The 18,743-nt window shown below is 47.4% G+C and overlaps 1 protein-coding gene and 1 non-coding gene across 3 annotated transcripts in view; one reads left to right on the forward strand and one right to left on the reverse strand.

Moving 5' to 3' along the window:
* The window catches only part of scaper (S-phase cyclin A-associated protein in the ER), a 464,954-nt gene that overhangs the window by 188,399 nt on the left and 257,812 nt on the right, over window positions 1–18,743 (forward strand). The window lies entirely within an intron of this gene.
* trnas-cga (transfer RNA serine (anticodon CGA)) lies at window positions 14,710–14,791 on the reverse strand. Its single transcript has one exon. It is a non-coding gene; the product is annotated as a tRNA-Ser (tRNA).

Genomic DNA, 18,743 nt, shown 5'->3' on the forward strand with positions numbered 1-18,743 from the left:
AAATTTGAATGGTAACGACCAGAGAATTCCGGCCAATTTAATTGCAACACAATTCAGCTCATCATTCATCTAGCTGGTGTTTGTGGAATCTAGCTACGTGCAAACTGGATACTGCAATCACCTGATATAACAACAAAAAGGATAGGAGCAGCAGACACCTGGAAACCCCATCACCTGGAGGTTCCCCTCCAAGTCACTCACCACCCTGACTTGGAAATATATCGCCGTTCCTTCACTGTCGCTGGGACAAAATCCTGGAACTCCCTCCCTAACAGCACAGTGGATGTACCTACACCTGAAGGACTGCAGCGGTCCAAGAAGGCAGCTCACCACCAGCTTCTGAAGGGCAACTAGGGATGGGCAATAAATACTGGCCTAACCAGCGACGCCCACATCCCGTAAAGGAATATAAAATAAAGTCACTATACTTCAAGATAATTCCTTGTATATAAATTTTGACAGTGTGATAAGGTCTTGCTTGAAGCCTTTTTCTTTCTGTCTTTCGCTCGTGTTTCTCTCAGGAATCAAAACTATTCCATGTTGGGCAGCAAGGATTTTTCCCGATAGTTGAGGCAAATAGCCTTCCTCGTCTATGACTCTTTTGGGGGAGGCGGGGCGAAGCTTTTAGCTTTTTCTGAAGTGCTATACATATTACACTGGGGTGGGCTATGTAGGGAAATCATGCAAACTCTATTCCTTTAGAAAAAACCTGTGCGGCGACTTTGATCAGTCAGCAATCTCCCGCTTGACTGTAAAGCAGACATGTTCTAAGCTGCACCCTTAGTTATTTAGCCAGCCATCCACTCTAGTGAAGCATGAGATTACAAAAAAAGACCTTGGATATTTCTTAGCAGGAGGTTTACCCTACCTAAGTATTGAATACACCAAAGGGCAGGCTAATTGTTTTAGTGAAAATAATATTTTTGAGTCCTGCGGTAATGACTAGAATTATCCAGTGACAACTTGATATTTTCTTCAATCGGTAGATTTCTTGCTCCATTTCCATGTGAATAAACAAAATCCTGTAATCAAGGCCACTAAAATTTCTGATTGATTGATATCTACAAATTAGAGCCCTCCCAGTGGCCTAATGGATAAGGAACTGCCTTGAGAATATTGTGCAATACAGATATGTTTCTGCTTTGTGCAAGATTAATTTACCTAAGTTGGAGAAATGGTTTGAGGGCTCCAATCGCCTCGGCACAGGTGAACCCAGCGTTCCCGAGCCCAATTGTGAGACTTTCAGCTTTGCTCACGTTTCTTTGTGAACATCATCTGGCAATGTTAACCTTCTTGGTTGAATAGTCTGCTATTATATATTTGCGCAGACTAACACATGGATGGCCACTTGGATGGGAAGCTGGTGGTGCAGTGGTATGGTCACCGCACTAGTAAACCAGAAACCCAGAGTAATGCTCTGGGGACCCAGGTTCAAACCCCACCATTGCTGATGGTGCAATTTGAATTAAAAAATAAAAATCTGGAATTAAAAGTCTGATGATGATGACCATGAAACCATTGGGTGGCGCAGTGGTTAGCATTGCTGCCTCACAGCGCCGAGGACCCAGGCCACTGTCCGTGTGGCGTTTGCACATTCTCTCTTTGTCTGCGTGGGTCTCACCCCCATAAACCCAAAGATTTGCAAAGTAGGTAGATTGTCCACGCTAAATTACTCCTTAATTGGAAAGAAAAAGAATTGAGTACTCTAATAAAAAAAAAGAGAGGGCAACTTGAACAATGTATCAAAAACCTGCCTGAGCCCATAGAACTGGTACCCTAGTGAAGAGGATGGAGAAATCTGGAAACACAGTGTGACAGATTTGTACCTTGATTTTCAGATGCACATCCTGTTGAAAAAAGCATGCCACATGTGCAATCTAATCATGAGAATTCACATAGGGGGTTTGAGGCTTTTTGTTTGTAATAGACTTGAACTCTAACGTAAACAAGTCTGGTGTAATGATGCATTACTCCGCATCTTTTAAATTTGGGCAGCCTGACAGGAACAGTATGGTGCGCAATCTAGCTAATCTTTCTGGCTAATTGCCATTTGGCAAACACATACAGATGCCACTGTATTAACCTTAATCAGAGTGCTCAACGACCAAGGGGGCTGTGCATTCTGAACTGGGAGTTACATTGTCTAATTTAACCCACTGAATTCTCAAAAGCTGCTATGCATCTTAATTTCTTCTTCCCTTCTCCCTTTTTTTTGCCAATATTCATTCTTCTTTATCTCTAGAAGGCATTGAACCTTGTTGTCTGCATTCCTCCCGCTGTACACCTTTCTGTGTCATTCTATATGCGTGGGTTTAGACACTGGTTGTGGACTGACTACATCAGGGTGTAACAAAGCATAATGCTGTTCTTGCTGATAATTCATCAGTCCACATCCAGGGGGTAGTGATAAGGAATAATGTTCTTGGCCAATTTTGTTCTGCCTACTAACACAATGGTGTTGAGGGAAATTAAAGCTTTACTACTCCCAACTTGAGGTCCGCACAAACTAGATATGGAACCTGTGGGCATATCCTAGGCGGAATTCTCTGATAATGGGGTTATGGCCCCACACCTGCGAGAAAACGGGCGCAAATCACACTGGACTTTTTTCTAGAAAGTCCGGAGTGATTCTCTGTTTTGAAGGGGGCTAGCAGGGCCCCGGAGTAGTCCACGTAATTCTGGCTGCCGATACGGGGCCCTGTACTTGCGTCCGCAGGTCCGCGCATGTGTGCGGCGGCGGACCCGCGCAACATGGCGGACCCACACAGTGGGCCGGCCCCAACAAATAGGCCTCCCCAGATCGTGCCCGCCTGCCGAACGGTGGCCCCCAATCGCAGGCCTGGCCCTCCTAGAGGCCCCCCCCCCTCCCCCGGTGACGGATCCCCCCGCGGCCGCCACTCTGAGCTCCCGCCAGGTGGAACCATGAGCGAACCACGCCGGCGGAAACTCGACCAGTTGACAGCGGAGAATCGCCCCCGACCGGGGCCCCGTTGACCGTGCGCGCGCGATTGGCAGAGATTCTCTGGTCCCGGGAAGGCGTCAGACCTGATCGCGGGTCTGCCGCCCCATTCTGCGCCGAGTGCGATTGCGGTGCGGAGGCTCGGAGAATCCCGGCCCCTATGTTTGCTCAGTTACTCACTGTGATTACCACTGGTCAGGAGAGAAATATAGGCTCTAGGCCAAATAGTGCCAAGGAATCTTTAACAGTCCCACCTGAATAGACTTTGATTTTAAAAAAACAGCTGCTCCAGGCTATTCACTCTCTCTACTGTCAGAGGAGCCTACCTGTTTGAATTTTACCCTTTATAGTTTGATGTCGAGGTTAACAGCAACTGCCTGCCCAGCCATACAAATTTTTTTTAAATCCTTTTTTCTACGTTCCCCTGTGAAAGAAATGTGAATATCCTGAGGTTTGAAAAGGTTTGTGAAAATACCAAGAAAGCTTGAAATTTTCATTGAGCATATAATAGTGCAGGAACAAGTTGGAACAAAAGAAAATATGGAATGAGAATAAACTGGAAAAACTGGTTCCCTTCAAGTTACTGTGTACAATTTGGCTGATCGTTCCGCCTAACCTCCATTCAATCTGAGGCAGGTAACCAACCAAAACCTCTTCAGTTGATAGCATCCTGAAACTGCTCACCAGCTCCCAAGAGCAAAGAACTCCTATAATATTAGGCAAAATATTAATTGAACTCTATAATTTATGGTCACAAGCCTAAATTTCAAGTGGTCCCAGCATTGAACTAACTTGGGCAGCATGGTGGCGCAGTGGTTAGCACTGCTGTTTCACGGCGCCGAGGACCCGGGTTCGATCCCGGCCCCGGGTCACTGTCCACATGGAGTTTGCACATTCTCCCCATGTCTGCGTGCGTCGCACCTCCACAACCCAAAGATGTGCAGGATAGGTGGATTGGCCACGCTAAATTGCCCCCTAATAAAAAATAATTGGATACCCGTACCCAGGCGGTAAGGTAGCACAAATAGTTAGCACTGTTGCTTCACAGTGCCAGGGTCCCAGGTTCAGTTCCCAGCTTGGGTCACTGTCTGTGTGGAGTTTGCACGTTCTCCCTCTATGTGTGGGTTTCCTCCGGGTGCTCCGGTTTCCTTCCACAAGTCTCGAAAGACGTGCTGTTAGGTATTTTTGACATTCTGAATTCTCCCTCTGTGTCTCCGAACAGGCGCCAGAATGTGGCGACTAGGGGCTTTTCACAGTAACTTCATTGCAGTGTTACTGTAAGCCTACTTGTGACAAGGAAGATTATTATTATTACATTTTTTAAAAAGCATTGAATTAACTCTCTGCTATAAAATATTTGGTAATTTCTGGCCGCATACTAATCTTCAATCTTTTTTTTCTCAAACCGATATTTATCCAGCTCTGTTTTAAAAGAACTAACTATTTTACTAGTAGTCATTTTTGTAAATCTGTTACCCTTAGTATATCTTGATATCAGGACTGCCTGTTCCTCCCTTCCTCCCATGAATCTCCCTCTCATACTCAGTCTGCGGAATATCTGATGCCAAAAGAGCAATCCTGAATTAAGGCCAGGAAGCACATATGCAGAATAACTCTGCTTGTACTTTCTTCCCTCCTTGTAGGAAGGAATCCAAAAGTGCTTTTAGTTTACCGTTTCCTTATCTGAGTGGAATGACTTATGCATAATAAGCCTTCCCTTTTTCTCAAGGGGGTGACTATCTTTTTCCGCCTGTTCGGTTTGAAAGCAAATTAAAAAGAGACTCGTGGATCTGCTGCAACAAGAGACTTTGCTTTTATGACAGATTCTTCGAGGTACATTTTCTTCTGTTTACAACCTTCTTGGATCCCTGCAGGTTGGGTCGCTTCTGCTTGGCAAGAACCATGTGCCTGACATCAGGTGAACTCCTGAAATGTAAGAGTGCTTTGAGATTTACTTTCTTCAGACTCGCAGCATCAAAACTACAGTGGGATGAATTGATTCTGCAATTGACTGATCTGTAGCATTGCATATTGATACTATACAGTGCAGCACACAAGACTTAAACTGTCATTACAAATGAAACTATGATAAAAGCCCATAATTAATTTTAAGATGCTGCACATTTTTTCTATCTGTTTGAGTTTGCTTGAATATTTTTGGCTTAAACAGTAAATGCTGATGACTTGAGGTTAATTGCACGGAGCAGTTATGGAGCAAGCAAATTGGATTAATATGTGCAGCTGGAATAATGCAAATACCCAAGGCCTCTGAATTAGCATTTTAACTAATGTTAATTCAGCTCCCTAATGCATCCGACTAACTGACTCGTTCTTCAATCCAGAATAATATAATCAAATGCTCACAGTTTCGACAAGAGGAACAGGTGAAAAACCGATTAATCCTAATACTTTGGAATTTTCTTTTAAAGCAATTCTGTTGCTGATACTTCTTGTTTGAAGGCTCATAATTGAATTTCTGAGTTCACAGATGGCTTATAATCCCCCAGTTTGACGTTATCTGAAATATTCCAGAAAGGTTATAGCTTTGTAACTATCTCCCACCTTCTTGTTCTACATGCAACATCTGGAGAACTTTGTTACATCTGACTTTTGAATGTTAGTCGACTGGTAGTATATGTACAGAAAAAGTTCTATACAAATTAAAATAGTTTTATTACATATTTTGTAATTGCCATTATGTCTTGCATATAATTTTCTTCATAAGTTTTGGATTTTTATTGTTGTACAACATTTGTCAGGCAGCACTTAAAGTATTAAAATAGCAACAGAATAGTTATTGGAAAAACAGTGCTTTGAATTTAAGTTATTACACTCAGATGCTTGCCATATGCAAGTTTTAATTTTTCCCCAAGGACCCCTCTCTGTATCCTTAGTGATGTTGGTTGAATAGGGAGGCAGTGGTTCGTGTTCGCCTTGTAGTATTACTACCATTTGGGTGCAATCTTTTCAATTGCACTTGAGCAGTCGCAAAAATCTAAAGTATTATGTTTGTTTTAACACAAGGTATGGAGATCAAATCTAAATTGACCCTATTAAATCCTCAGAGGTGATGATCATGCTGAAGTTTCCATGTCTGGAGAAACCAACTCTGGTGGGAATTATGTCACCAGGAAAACTATACATTTGGGTAAAATGAATTGTAATGGAAAAATAGACAGAGGTGTAAGATTAATTTGCTTTTCATTTATTCAGCTTAGTCAAATTTGTGGCAAACCATTGGGACACTGCATATTTGATAAATAATTTCTTCTGATTTCTTTGCTGCGAGGCACCTTGGGATGTTGATGGTGCTACATAAATGAAAGTTGTTGGAAAAATTTAAGACCATGCTAATCCTTTGATCTTCCTCATTAGTCACTGTATTGTGCCCTGTTCTGACAGCAGTCTTTATCTTTTGCTGTTGGTAACAATTTACTCTAATGTCCAATACAACCGCGGGGCGGGGGGTGATATCTGTGTTTTCCTTCTTTGAGTACTTTAATTTTATGCCAACCTTACTACTTGCAAGCGTTTTGGCACAGTTCAGATTTACAACATTTTTCCTTGAGCCTCTGCCTTTTGCCAGATTTTCAACGATGCAAAATCATCCCAGAATTCTTACTCCTTCACAAAATATTTGTGAGTTTAGATTTCAAAAGGAGTCTGTGCCTTAATGGCTGCTGAGAGGCGATGAGTCACAGTGCCTCGCTTGCTTCCCGTATCATCTTCCCGTTGCCTGCATATCTGTTTAGTGGTTCTGCCCGGGCTTTCTTCTGCTTTGCTGACCTGAGTGGGTTGGTACCTAGTTACACGAGTACAAACCTCCGACGTGAGGTCTTATTAAGGCTGATGGTTGGGTGACAGCTTTCACCTGTTTGATCTGGGTATGCTGGAGCCAAAGTAGGCAGTATCAGAGCAATGGTGCCTCCTATCTCTGAAAGCTGTGGCTTTTAGCCAATGTAAACATGGAAGCAGTTGCACATTTTTAAGCTTACGATTTTGCCTTCCCAAAACCATCAATTCATATGATTGCCAGTTTAAAAGTGGTTCAAATTCTGTGTAGCTTCATAATTCAAATAATTGTTTGGAACGTCATTGCACTGTTTATAACAAGTTTTTAAAAATAAATTTAGAGTATCCAATTTGTTTTTTCCAATTAAGGGGTAATTTAGCGTGGCCAATCCACCTACCCTGCACATCTTTTGGGTTGCAGGGGTGAGACCCACATCAACACAGGGAGAATGTGCAAACTCCACACGGACAATGACCCATGGCTGGGATCGAACATGGGACCTTGGCGCCTTAAAGCAGCAGTGCTAGCCACCGTGCCGCCCGTTCACATTTATAGCAAGTTAGCTGTGAACATTTAATATTTATAATCTGATACTCGTTAGCAGTTACCAAGTAGCCGGTGTTGGAAAAGCACTTTCTGAGTAACTTGAAAACATTTTTAAAAGACCATTGGGTCTTTTTATCTGCCCGCCAAGCTCCAAATAACTGGGATTGTTATGGAGTCTGAACTTGTCAGAGGCAGATTTATTTATTTCACTACATTCTTGTTGAATGCTGCATAGAGAAAATATTTGCTTTCATTTAAGACGTTTTGACTCTCAAGTTTAACAATGCACTTTGCATGCGGTGAATTAGTTTGAATTGCAGTAACATGTGGGCACACAAGGTGGCTGTTTGTACAGGCAGCAATACGATGAATAACACATTAATCTATTTTGGCTGATGGTGGTTGAGGGAGGAATATTGGCCAGAGGAATTGGCCAGATGCTCCTTGATGTTTGTCAGGTAGTGCAGCGGAATGTTTTGTCATCCACCCCAACAGGCTTTGGTTTGAAGTCTTATCCAAGGATGGTGCTGCAAGACAGTGCAGCACTCCTCAGTACAGTGTTTCTGAAGCGTCAGCCTAGATTAGGCGCTCAAAGTCCTTGAATGGGGCTTGAATCCACGACTTTCTGACTTGGATGTGCAAGCTACCAGTGAATTTATTTGGTAATGATACCTTTTTTTAAAGGGATGCTCATTAAAATGAGGCTCAAGATAACACGTCACCCCAATAAAAACATGTTGGTGACAAATTGTATATCATAACACCTACAATATGACGTACAGTCTGTGTAAAATGATAAATGTCCATGAAATATCTTTCATCTCCCATCACTTATAACAGTAGCACTTGTATGATTTAAAATGTGTGGATTTATAGGCAGCAGATATCCAGCAGTAAATTTAATAGGAAAATTAAAAAGTTTTCTTCCATGTACTTGGCAGTATCTCTTACTTGTAGAAAGTTATTCATCAATTTGCTGACATCTGTGCAATTGCCCGAGGCAAAAAATGGTTTTGTTCTTTTGGTTGCCTTTCTGCTATTTTGTACAAGATTGTTTTTTTTTTTGGAAATGCCTGAGTTCAAGTTGGTACCTAGTTTGACAGTGTTATTTCTGTTTTGATCGGCTCAACCCGCCTTTCTCATCATCTCCTCCCCTATTTTTGTTCTGTCCCTGCAAGGTCATTTATATTCTTCTGCTCTGGTGCTGCTTGCTCGGCACGCGTCCCAAAATGAAATAATGTTGAAGTCTAACCCCAGATTGATAACAAAACCGCTTTCTGAATCATCAGAATATAGCCTGGCTGACTTCCGGGTACGGCGATGACCAGCTAAGTCGCACGTTTCGGCAGCTCCCGGTGGAATGGACTTTTGGGCTCTTGATAGGAGCCCCAACGGCAATTTTAATGGCTAGAAGCACTGTGCGGTAAACCAGAAGGGAATCCCCCCTGGAAACGGATGGAAAAAGGAGAGGGAAGTGGCCAGATTGCAGTGGATCCTTTGGAGCAGCGGCAAGGAAGGCAAGCAAGAACCAAGATGGCGACGGAAGGTGGCAGTTTAACATGGGGCCCTGAACAACAAGAGTTTTTGAAATGTTGCGTGGAAGAACTTAAAAAGGAAATGAAGAAGGAGCTGTTGGCCCCGATATTACAGGCGATCGAAGGGCTAAAGGATGAGCAAAAGACCCAGGAGCGGGAGCTTCGGGTCGTGAAGGCAAAGGCTGCCGAGAACGAGGACGATATACAGGGCCTGGTGGTGAAGACGGAAATGCATGAGGCACACCATAAACGATGTGTGGAAAGACTGGAGGTGCTGGAGAATAACGCGAGGAGGAATAATTTAAGGATTCTTGGTCTTCCTGAAGGTGCAGAAGGAGCGGACGTCGGGGCATATGTGAGCACGATGCTGCACTCGTTAATGGGAGCGGAGGCCCCGGCGGGTCCGCTGGAGGTGGAGGGAGCATACCGAGTGATGGCGCGAGGACCGAGAGCAGGAGAAATTCCTAGAGCCATAGTGGTGAGATTCCTCCGTTTTAAGGACAGAGAGATGGTCCTTAGATGGGCAAAGAAAACTCGGAGCAGTAGGTGGGAGAACGCGGTGATCCGCGTATATCAAGACTGGAGTGTGGAGGTGGCGAGAAGGAGGGCGAGCTTTAATCGAGCCAAGGCGGTGCTTCACAAAAAGAAGATAAAATTTGGAATGCTGCAACCGGCAAGACTGTGGGTCACATATCAAGGGAGGCACCACTACTTTGAGACGGCGGATGAGGCGTGGACTTTTATTGTGGAAGAAAAACTGGAATAAGCGGGTTATTAAAAAAGAAGGTTTGAAACAAAGTGGTGGGGCGAAGAGGGGGGAAAAAGGGGGGGAAAGATGAATTTTATGTTATTAATCCTGCGATGCGGTAACTTTTCTCTCTTCCACAGGTGGTGGTGGAGGGAGGTGGAGGAGATGGGGCGTTGGCCATGGGGGACGGGGCCAAAAGGGAAGCGCGGGCTTTGTTCCCGCGCTATGATAATCATGGCGGGAATAGGGAAGCAGGAAGGAGGGGGCGTTGCACAGTGCGAGCCGAGGTCACGGGGGGAAGCCGAGGTCGGCCAGAGTTTGCTGACTTCTGGGAGCAACATGGGGGGTGTAACTACGCTAGTGGGGGATCTAGCGGGGGGGGAGTTACTGGGTTGCTGCTGCTGGGGAGAGGGGGGAGCCGGAATGGGGTGGGGTGGGCGGGGGGGCACCGCCTGGGGGGGACACAGCTGCGTGGGAACCGGGTGAGGAGCTGGAAAAAGGGGATGGCTAATCGACAAGGGGGGGGGGGGGGTAAAAAGCCCCCCAACCCGGTTGATCACGTGGAATGTGAGAGGGCTGAACGGGCCGATAAAGAGGGCACGAGTACTCGCACACCTTAAGAAACTTAAGGCAGACGTGGTTATGTTACAAGAGACGCACTTGAAACTTATAGACCAGGTTAGACTACGCAAAGGATGGGTGGGGCAGGTGTTTCATTCGGGGCTAGATGCGAAAAACAGGGGGGTGGCTATACTAGTGGGGAAGCGGGTTACGTTTGAGGCAAAGACCATAGTGGCAGATAGCGGGGGCAGATACATGATGGTGAGTGGCAAATTACAGGGGGAGGCGGTGGTCTTGGTAAACGTATATGCCCCGAACTGGGATGATGCCAATTTTATGAGGCGCATGCTAGGACGCATCCCGGACCTAGAGGTGGGAAAGTTGGTAATGGGGGGAGATTTTAATACGGTGCTGGAGCCAGGGCTGGACAGGTCGAGGTCCAGGACTGGAAGGAGGCCGGCTGCAGCCAAGGTGCTTAAAGATTTTATGGAGCAGATGGGAGGAGTAGACCCGTGGAGATTTAGTAGACCTAGGAGTAAGGAGTTTTCGTTTTTCTCCTATGTCCACAAAGTTTATTCGCGAATAGACTTTTTTGTTTTGGGAATGGCGGTGATCCCGAAGGTGAGGGGAACGGAGTATACGGCTATAGCCATTTCGGATCACGCTCCACATTGGGTAGACTTGGAGATAGGGGAGGAAACAGAAGGGCGTCCACCCTGGAGAATGGACATGGGACTAATAGCAGATGAAGGGGGGTGTCTAAGGGTGAGGGGGTGCATTGAAAAATACTTGGAACTCAATGATAACGGGGAGGTCCAGGTGGGAGTGGTCTGGGAGGCGCTGAAGGCAGTGGTTAGAGGGGAGCTGATATCAATAAGGGCACATAAAGGAAAGCAGGAGAGTAGGGAACGGGAGCGGTTGCTGCAAGAACTTCTGAGGGTGGACAGGCAATATGCGGAGGCACCGGAGGAGGGACTGTACAGGGAAAGGCAAAGGTTACACGTAGAATTTGATTTGCTGACAACGGGTACTGCAGAAGCACAGTGGAGGAAGGCACAGGGTGTACAGTATGAGTATGGGGAGAAGGCGAGCAGGTTGCTGGCCCATCAATTGAGGAAAAGGGGAGCAGCGAGGGAAATAGGGGGAGTGAGGGATGAGGAAGGAGAGATAGAGCGGGGAAGAAAGAACAAAGAACAAAGAAATGTACAGCACAGGAACAGGCCCTTCGGCCCTCCAAGCCCGTGCCGACCATACTGCCCGACTAAACTACAATCTTCTACACTTTCTGGGTCTGTATCCTTCTATTCCCATCCTATTCATATATTTGTCAAGATGCCCCTTAAATGTCCCTATCGTCCCTGCTTCCACTACCTCCTCCGGTAGCGAGTTCCAGGTACCCACTACCCTCTGCATAAAAAACTTGCCTCGTACATCTACTCTAAACCTTGCCCCTCTCACCTTAAACCTATGCCCCCGAGTAATTGACCCCTCTACCCTGGGGAAAAGCCTCTGACTATCCACTCTGTCTATGCCCCTCATAATTTTGTATACCTCTATCAGGTCGCCCCTCAACCTCCTTCGTTCCAGTGAAAACAAACCGAGTTTATTCAATCGCTCCTCATAGCTTATGCCCTCCATACCAGGCAACATTCTGGTAAATCTCTTCTGCACCCTCTCTAAAGCCTCCACATCCTTCTGGTAGTGTGGCGACCAGAATTGAACACTATACTCCAAGTGTGGCCTAACTAAGGTTCTATACAGCTGCAACATGACTTGCCAATTCTTATACTCAATGCCCCGGCCAATGAAGGCAAGCATGCCGTATGCCTTCTTGACTACCTTCTCCACCTGTGTTGCCCCTTTCAATGACCTGTGGACCTGTACTCCTAGATCTCTTTGACTTTCAATACTCTTGAGGGTTCTACCATTCACTGTATATTCCCTACCTGCATTAGACCTTCCAAAATGCATTACCTCACATTTGTCCGGATTAAACTCCATCTGCCATCTCTCCGCCCAAGTCTCCAGACAATCTAAATCCTGCTGTATCCTCAGACAGTCCTTATCGCTATCTGCAATTCCACCAACCTTTGTGTCATCTGCAAACTTACTAATCAGACCAGTTACATTTTCCTCCACATCATTTATATATACTACAAAGAGCAAAGGTCCCAGCACTGATCCCTGTGGAACACCACTGGTCACAGCCCTCCAATTAGAAAAGCATCCCTCCATTGCTACCCTCTGCCTTCTATGGCCTAGCCAGTTCTGTATCCACCTTGCCAGTTCACCCCTGATCCCGTGTGACTTCACCTTTTGTACTAGTCTACCATGAGGGACCTTGTCAAAGGCCTTACTGAAGTCCATATAGACAACATCTACTGCCCTACCTGCATCAATCATCTTAGTGACCTCCTCGAAAAACTCTATCAAGTTAGTGAGACACGACCTCCCCTTCACAAAACCGTGCTGCCTCTCACTAATACGTCCATTTGCTTCCAAATGGGAGTAGATCCTGTCTCTAAGAATTCTCTCCAGTAATTTCCCTACCACTGAAGTAAGGCTCACCTGCCTGTAGTTCCCGGGATTATCCTTGCTACCCTTCTTAAACAGAGGAACAACATTGGCTATTCTCCAGTCCTCCGGGACATCCCCTGAAGACAGCGAGGATCCAAAAATTTCTGTCAAGGCCTCAGCAATTTCCTCTCCAGCCTCCTTCAGTATTCTGGGGTAGATCCCATCAGGCCCTGGGGACTTATCTACCTTAATATTTTTTAAGACACCCAACACCTCGTCTTTTTGGATCACAATGTGACCCAGGCTATCTACACCCCCTTCTCCAGACTCAACATCTACCAATTCCTTCTCTTTGGTGAATACTGATGCAAAGTATTCATTTAGTACCTCGCCCATTTCCTCTGGCTCCACACATAGATTCCCTTGCCTATCCTCCAGTGGGCCAACCCTTTCCCTGGCTACCCTCTTGCTTTTTATGTACGTGTAAAAAGCCTTGGGATTTTCCTTAACCCTATTTGCTAATGACTTTTCGTGACCCCTTCTAGCCCTCCTGACTCCTTGCTTAAGTTCCTTCCTACTTTCCTTATATGCCACACAGGCTTCGTCTGTTCCCAGCCTCTTAGCCCTGACAAATGCCTCCTTTTTCTTTTTGACGAGGCCTACAATATCACTCGTCATCCAAGGTTCCCGAAAATTGCCGTATTTATCTTTCTTCCTCACAGGAACATGACGGTCCTGTATTCCTTTCAACTGACACTTGAAAGCCTCCCACATGTCAGATGTTGATTTGCCCTCAAACATCCGCCCCCAATCTATGTTCTTCAGTTCCCGCCTAATATTGTTATAATTAGCCTTCCCCCAATTTAGCACATTCATCCTCGGACCACTCTTATCCTTGTCCACCAGTACTTTAAAACTTACTGAATTGTGGTCACTGTTACCGAAATGCTCCCCTACTGAAACATCTACCACCTGGCCGGGCTCATTCCCCAATACCAGGTCCAGTACCGCCCCTTCCCTAGTTGGACTGTTTACATATTGTTTTAAGAAGCCCTCCTGGATGCTCCTTACAAACTCCGCCCCGTCTAAGCCCCTGGCACTAAGTGAGTCCCAGTCAATATTGGGGAAGTTGAAGTCTCCCATCACCACAACCCTGTTGTTTTTACTCTTTTCCAAAATCTGTCTACCTATCTGCTCCTCTATCTCCCGCTGGCTGTTGGGAGGCCTGTAGTATACCCCCAACATTGTGACTGCACCCTTCTTATTCCTGATCTCTACCCATATAGCCTCACTGCCCTCTGAGGTGTCCTCTCGCAGTATAGCTGTGATATTCTCCCGAACAAGTAGCGCAACTCCACCTCCCCTTTTACATCCCCCTCTATCCCGCCTGAAACATCTAAATCCTGGAACGTTTAGCTGCCAATCCTGCCCTTCCCTCAACCAGGTCTCTGTAATGGCAACAACATCATAGTTCCAAGTAGTAATCCAAGCTCTAAGTTCATCTGCCTTACCCGTAATGCTCCTTGCATTAAAACATATGCACTTCAGGCCACCAGACCCGCTGTGTTCAGCAACTTCTCCCCGTCTGCTCTGCCTCAGAGCCACACTGTCCCTATTCCCTAGTTCTCCCTCAATGCTCTCACCTTCTGACCTATTGCTCCCGTGCCCACCCCCCTGCCATACTAGTTTAAACCCTCCCGTGTGACACTAGCAAACCTCGCGGCCAGGATATTTATGCCTCTCCGGTTTAGATGCAACCCGTCCCTCTTATACAGGTCACACCTGCCCCGGAAGAGCTCCCAGTGGTCCAGAAAATGGAAACCCGCCCTCCTACACCAGCTGTTTAGCCACGTGTTTATCTGCTCTATCTTCCTATTTCTAGCCTCACTGGCACGTGGCACAGGGAGTAATCCCGAGATTACAACCCTCGAGGTCCTGTCTTTTAACTTTCTGCCTAGCTCCCTGAACTCCTGCTGCAGGACCTCAAACATTGAATGATGAAAACAACACCGCATTTTTCGAACAAATGGCTCCAATATTGCCATTATTTCGCTGCGAGTAGGGTTCGAACCTACGCGGGGAAACCCCATTGGATTTCGAGTCCAACGCCTTAACCACTCGGCCATCGCAGCTTATAATCGGAGCGGAGAGAGTGAATGGAGGTTCAAGGCATTCTATAAAAGATTATACGAAGCTCAGCCCCTGGATGGGAAGGAGAGGATGATGTGCTTCCTGGACCGGCTGGAATTTCCTAAGGTGGAGGAGCAGGAGAGGGTGGGACTGGGAGCACAGATCGAGATAGAGGAAGTAGTGAAAGGAATTAGGAGTATGCAGGCGGGGAAGGCTCCGGGACCGGATGGATTTCCAGTCGAATTTTATAGGAAATATGTGGACTTGCTTGCCCCGCTACTGATGAGAACCTTTAATGAGGCGAAGGAAAGGGGACAGCTGCCCCCGACTATGTCAGAGGCAATGATATCGCTTCTCCTAAAGAAGGAAAAAGACCCGCTGCAATACGGGTCCTATAGACCTATTTCCCTCCTAAATGTAGACGCTAAGATTCTGGCCAAGGTAATGGCAATGAGGATAGAGGATTGTGTCCCGGGGGTAGTCCATGAGGACCACACTGGGTTTGTGAAGGGGAGACAGCTGAATACGAATATACGGAGGCTGCTAGGGGTAATGATGATGCCCCCACCAGAGGGGGAAGCGGAGATAGTGGTGGCGATGGATGCCGAGAAAGCATTTGATAGAGTGGAGTGGGATTATTTGTGGGAGGTGTTGAGGAGATTTGGCTTTGGAGATGAGTATATTAGATGGGTACAGCTGCTGTATAGGGCCCCGATGGTGAGCGTGGTCACGAATGGACGGGAGTCTGCGTATTTTCGGCTCCATAGAGGGACGAGGCAGGGATGTCCTCTGTCCCCATTATTGTTTGCACTGGCGATTGAGCCCCTGGCAATAGCATTGAGGGATTCCAGGAAGTGGAGGGGAGTACTCAGGGGAGGAGAGGAACACCGGGTATCTCTTTACGCGGACGATTTATTGGTGTATGTGGCGGACCCGGCGGAGGGGATGCCAGAGATAATGCGGATACTTGGGGAGTTTGGTGAATTTTCAGGATATAAGCTGAACATGGGGAAAAGTGAGCTGTTTGTGGTGCATCCAGGGGAGCAGAGCAGAGAAATAGAGGACTTACCGCTGAGGAAGGTAACAAGGGACTTTCGCTACTTGGGGATCCAGATAGCCAAGAATTGGGGTACATTGCATAGGTTAAACTTAACACGGTTGGTGGAACAGATGGAGGAGGACTTCAAGAGATGGGACATGGTATCCCTGTCACTGGCAGGGAGGGTACAAGCGGTTAAAATGGTGGCCCTCCCGAGATTCCTCTTTGTGTTTCAGTGCCTCCCGGTGGTGATCACGAAGGCTTTTTTCAAAAGGATTGAGAAGAGTATCATGAGTTTTGTGTGGGCCGGGAAGACCCCGAGAGTGAAGAAGGGATTTTTGCAGCGTAGTAGGGATAGGGGGGGCTCGCGCTACCGAGCCTGAGTGAGTACTACTCGGCCGCCAACATCTCAATGGTATGTAAGTGGATGGGAGAAGAGGAGGGAGCGGCGTGGAAGAGATTGGAGAAGGCGTCCTGTAGGGGGACTTGCCTACAAGCCATGGTGACGGCGCCGTTGCCGTTCTCACCGAAGAAATACACCACAAGCCCGGTGGTGGTGGCTACTCTGAAAATTTGGGGGCAATGGAGACGGCATAGGGGAAAGACGGGAGCCTCGGTGTGGTCCCCGATAAGAAATAATCATAGGTTTGCTCCGGGGAGAATGGATGGGGGATTTGGAACATGGCAAAGAGCAGGAGTAACACAATTGAGAGATCTGTTTGTAGATGGGACGTTTGCAAGTCTGGGAGCGCTGACCGAAAAATATGGGTTGCCCCAAGGGAATGCATTCCAGTATATGCAACTGAGGGCTTTTGCGAGGCAACAGGTGAGGGAATTCCCGCAGCTCCCGACGCAGGAGGTGCAGGGCAGAGTGATCTCAAAGACATGGGTGGGGGACGGTAAGGTATCAGACATATATAGGGAAATGAGGGACGAGGGGGAGCTTATGGTAGATGAGCTGAAAGGGAAATGGGAAGAAGAGCTGGGGGAGGAGATAGAGGAGGGGCTGTGGGCTGATGCCCTAAGTAGGGTAAACTCATCGTCCTCGTGTGCCAGGCTAAGCCTGGTACAATTTAAGGTGTTACACAGGGCGCATATGACTGGAACACGGCTTAGCAAATTTTTTGGAGTAGAGGATAGGTGTGCGAGATGCTCGAAAAGCCCAGCGAATCACACCCACATGTTCTGGTCATGTCCGGCACTACAGGGGTTTTGGGTGGGAGTGACAAAGGTGCTTTCGAAGGTAGTTGGGGTCCAGGTCGAACCAAGCTGGGGGTTGGCTATATTTGGGGTTGCAGAAGAGCCGGGAGTGCAGGAGGCGAGAGAGGCTGATGTTTTGGCCTTTGCGTCCCTAGTAGCCCGGCGCAGGATACTGTTCATGTGGAAGGAAGCCAAGCCCCCAGGTGTGGAGACCTGGATAAATGACATGGCAGGGTTTATAAAGCTGGAACGGATTAAGTTCGTCCTAAGGGGATCGGCTCAAGGGTTCACCAGGCGGTGGCAGCCGTTCGTCGAATACCTCACAGAAAGATAGAGGGAATGGAAAAGAAGAAGACAGCAGCAGCAGCCCCGGGGGGGGGGGGGGGGGGGGGGACCAGAGGGATTCTCAGGGATGTTAATATATAAGTATAATATGTATAGGTTGTTGTTATAGATAATTGTATATTGGACTGCTAAAACATATTTTTGGAGAATATTTATCTGGGACAAGGCAGTTGCCATTTAGTTTTGTTTTTGTTTATATATTATTTATTTCTTGTTTATAAAACTGGCCATTGTTATTTATATTGTTATATTACTGTGTAAAGGATACACAATGTACTGTGATGGTTGGCCAAAAATTTTCAATAAAATATTTATATAAAAAAAAAGAATATAGCCTGGCTTACCCTCAGGAAAAAGTGCTCCTCAGTCCCACAGTTGTTACATTTAGCTTCAGTGCCCCGGAACGAAGATTAGTTTCACAAAGTCAGGTAGGTAGGTTATTGCCTCTGGCTTGGAAGACTCGGGCACATGCAGACATCAGATAGGATGGGGCTGGAATGCCCTTCTGCAGTTGACTAACGTACTCGACATTCAATGCCTGGGTTGATGTATCAAGATAGGCCACTTGACTATTGGGCTGGACAATGTGAGTTACCACCTTCAAGAAGGTGTGTATCTGTGTCTGTGTCTGTGTCCGCCACGCCGGCTGGGGGCCGTTAACAGCGCCCCCCCCCTCCCCCGGCGATTCTCTGGGCCCTGATGGGCCGAGCGGCCGTCCACTTTTGGCCAGTCCCGCCTAGTCAATCACTCAACTCATGCACCGGCGGGACCTGGCAGGTGAGTATGCGTGGGCTGTCCTCGGGGGGGGGGGGGGGGGGGGGGGGGGGGGACCGACCCCGGGGGGCCCTACGGTGGCCTGGCCCGCAATCGGAGCCCACCGATCTGCGGGCGGGCTTGTTCCGTGGGGGCACTTCTTCCTTCAGCGCCGGCCCCAGTAGGGCTCCGCCATATTGCCCGGGGGTCGGCGCGGAGAAGAGAACCCCCCCGCGCATACGCGAGAATACGCTGGCCTGTCTGCGCATGCGCGGAATCGCGCCGGCCGTTCCACGCATGCGCGAACTCGCGCCGTCCCTTCGGCATCGGCTGGAGCGGCGCCAACCCCTCTGGTGTCAACCTAACCCCCTAGAAAGGTGAGAATTCCTTACCTTGGGGGCAGCTGACGCCGGAGTCGTTCGCGCCGGTTTTCCCAACGGCGTGGGGACTTAGTCCCCAGGAGGGAGGATCCCGGCCCTGAAGTCTACAAAGAGTAGAATGTGGGTGGTCAGCCAGGATTTCATTGAAATAGTCAACTCTAGACAAAGTCAGTCTAACAAAGACATAAAAGCAGCAGACAAGCTGAAGCAAGGGCAGAGTTGGGCGATGTTACAGTG

The sequence above is a fragment of the Scyliorhinus torazame genome, chromosome 30 (genome assembly GCF_047496885.1).
Source record: "Scyliorhinus torazame isolate Kashiwa2021f chromosome 30, sScyTor2.1, whole genome shotgun sequence".
Lineage (NCBI taxonomy): Eukaryota > Metazoa > Chordata > Chondrichthyes > Carcharhiniformes > Scyliorhinidae > Scyliorhinus > Scyliorhinus torazame.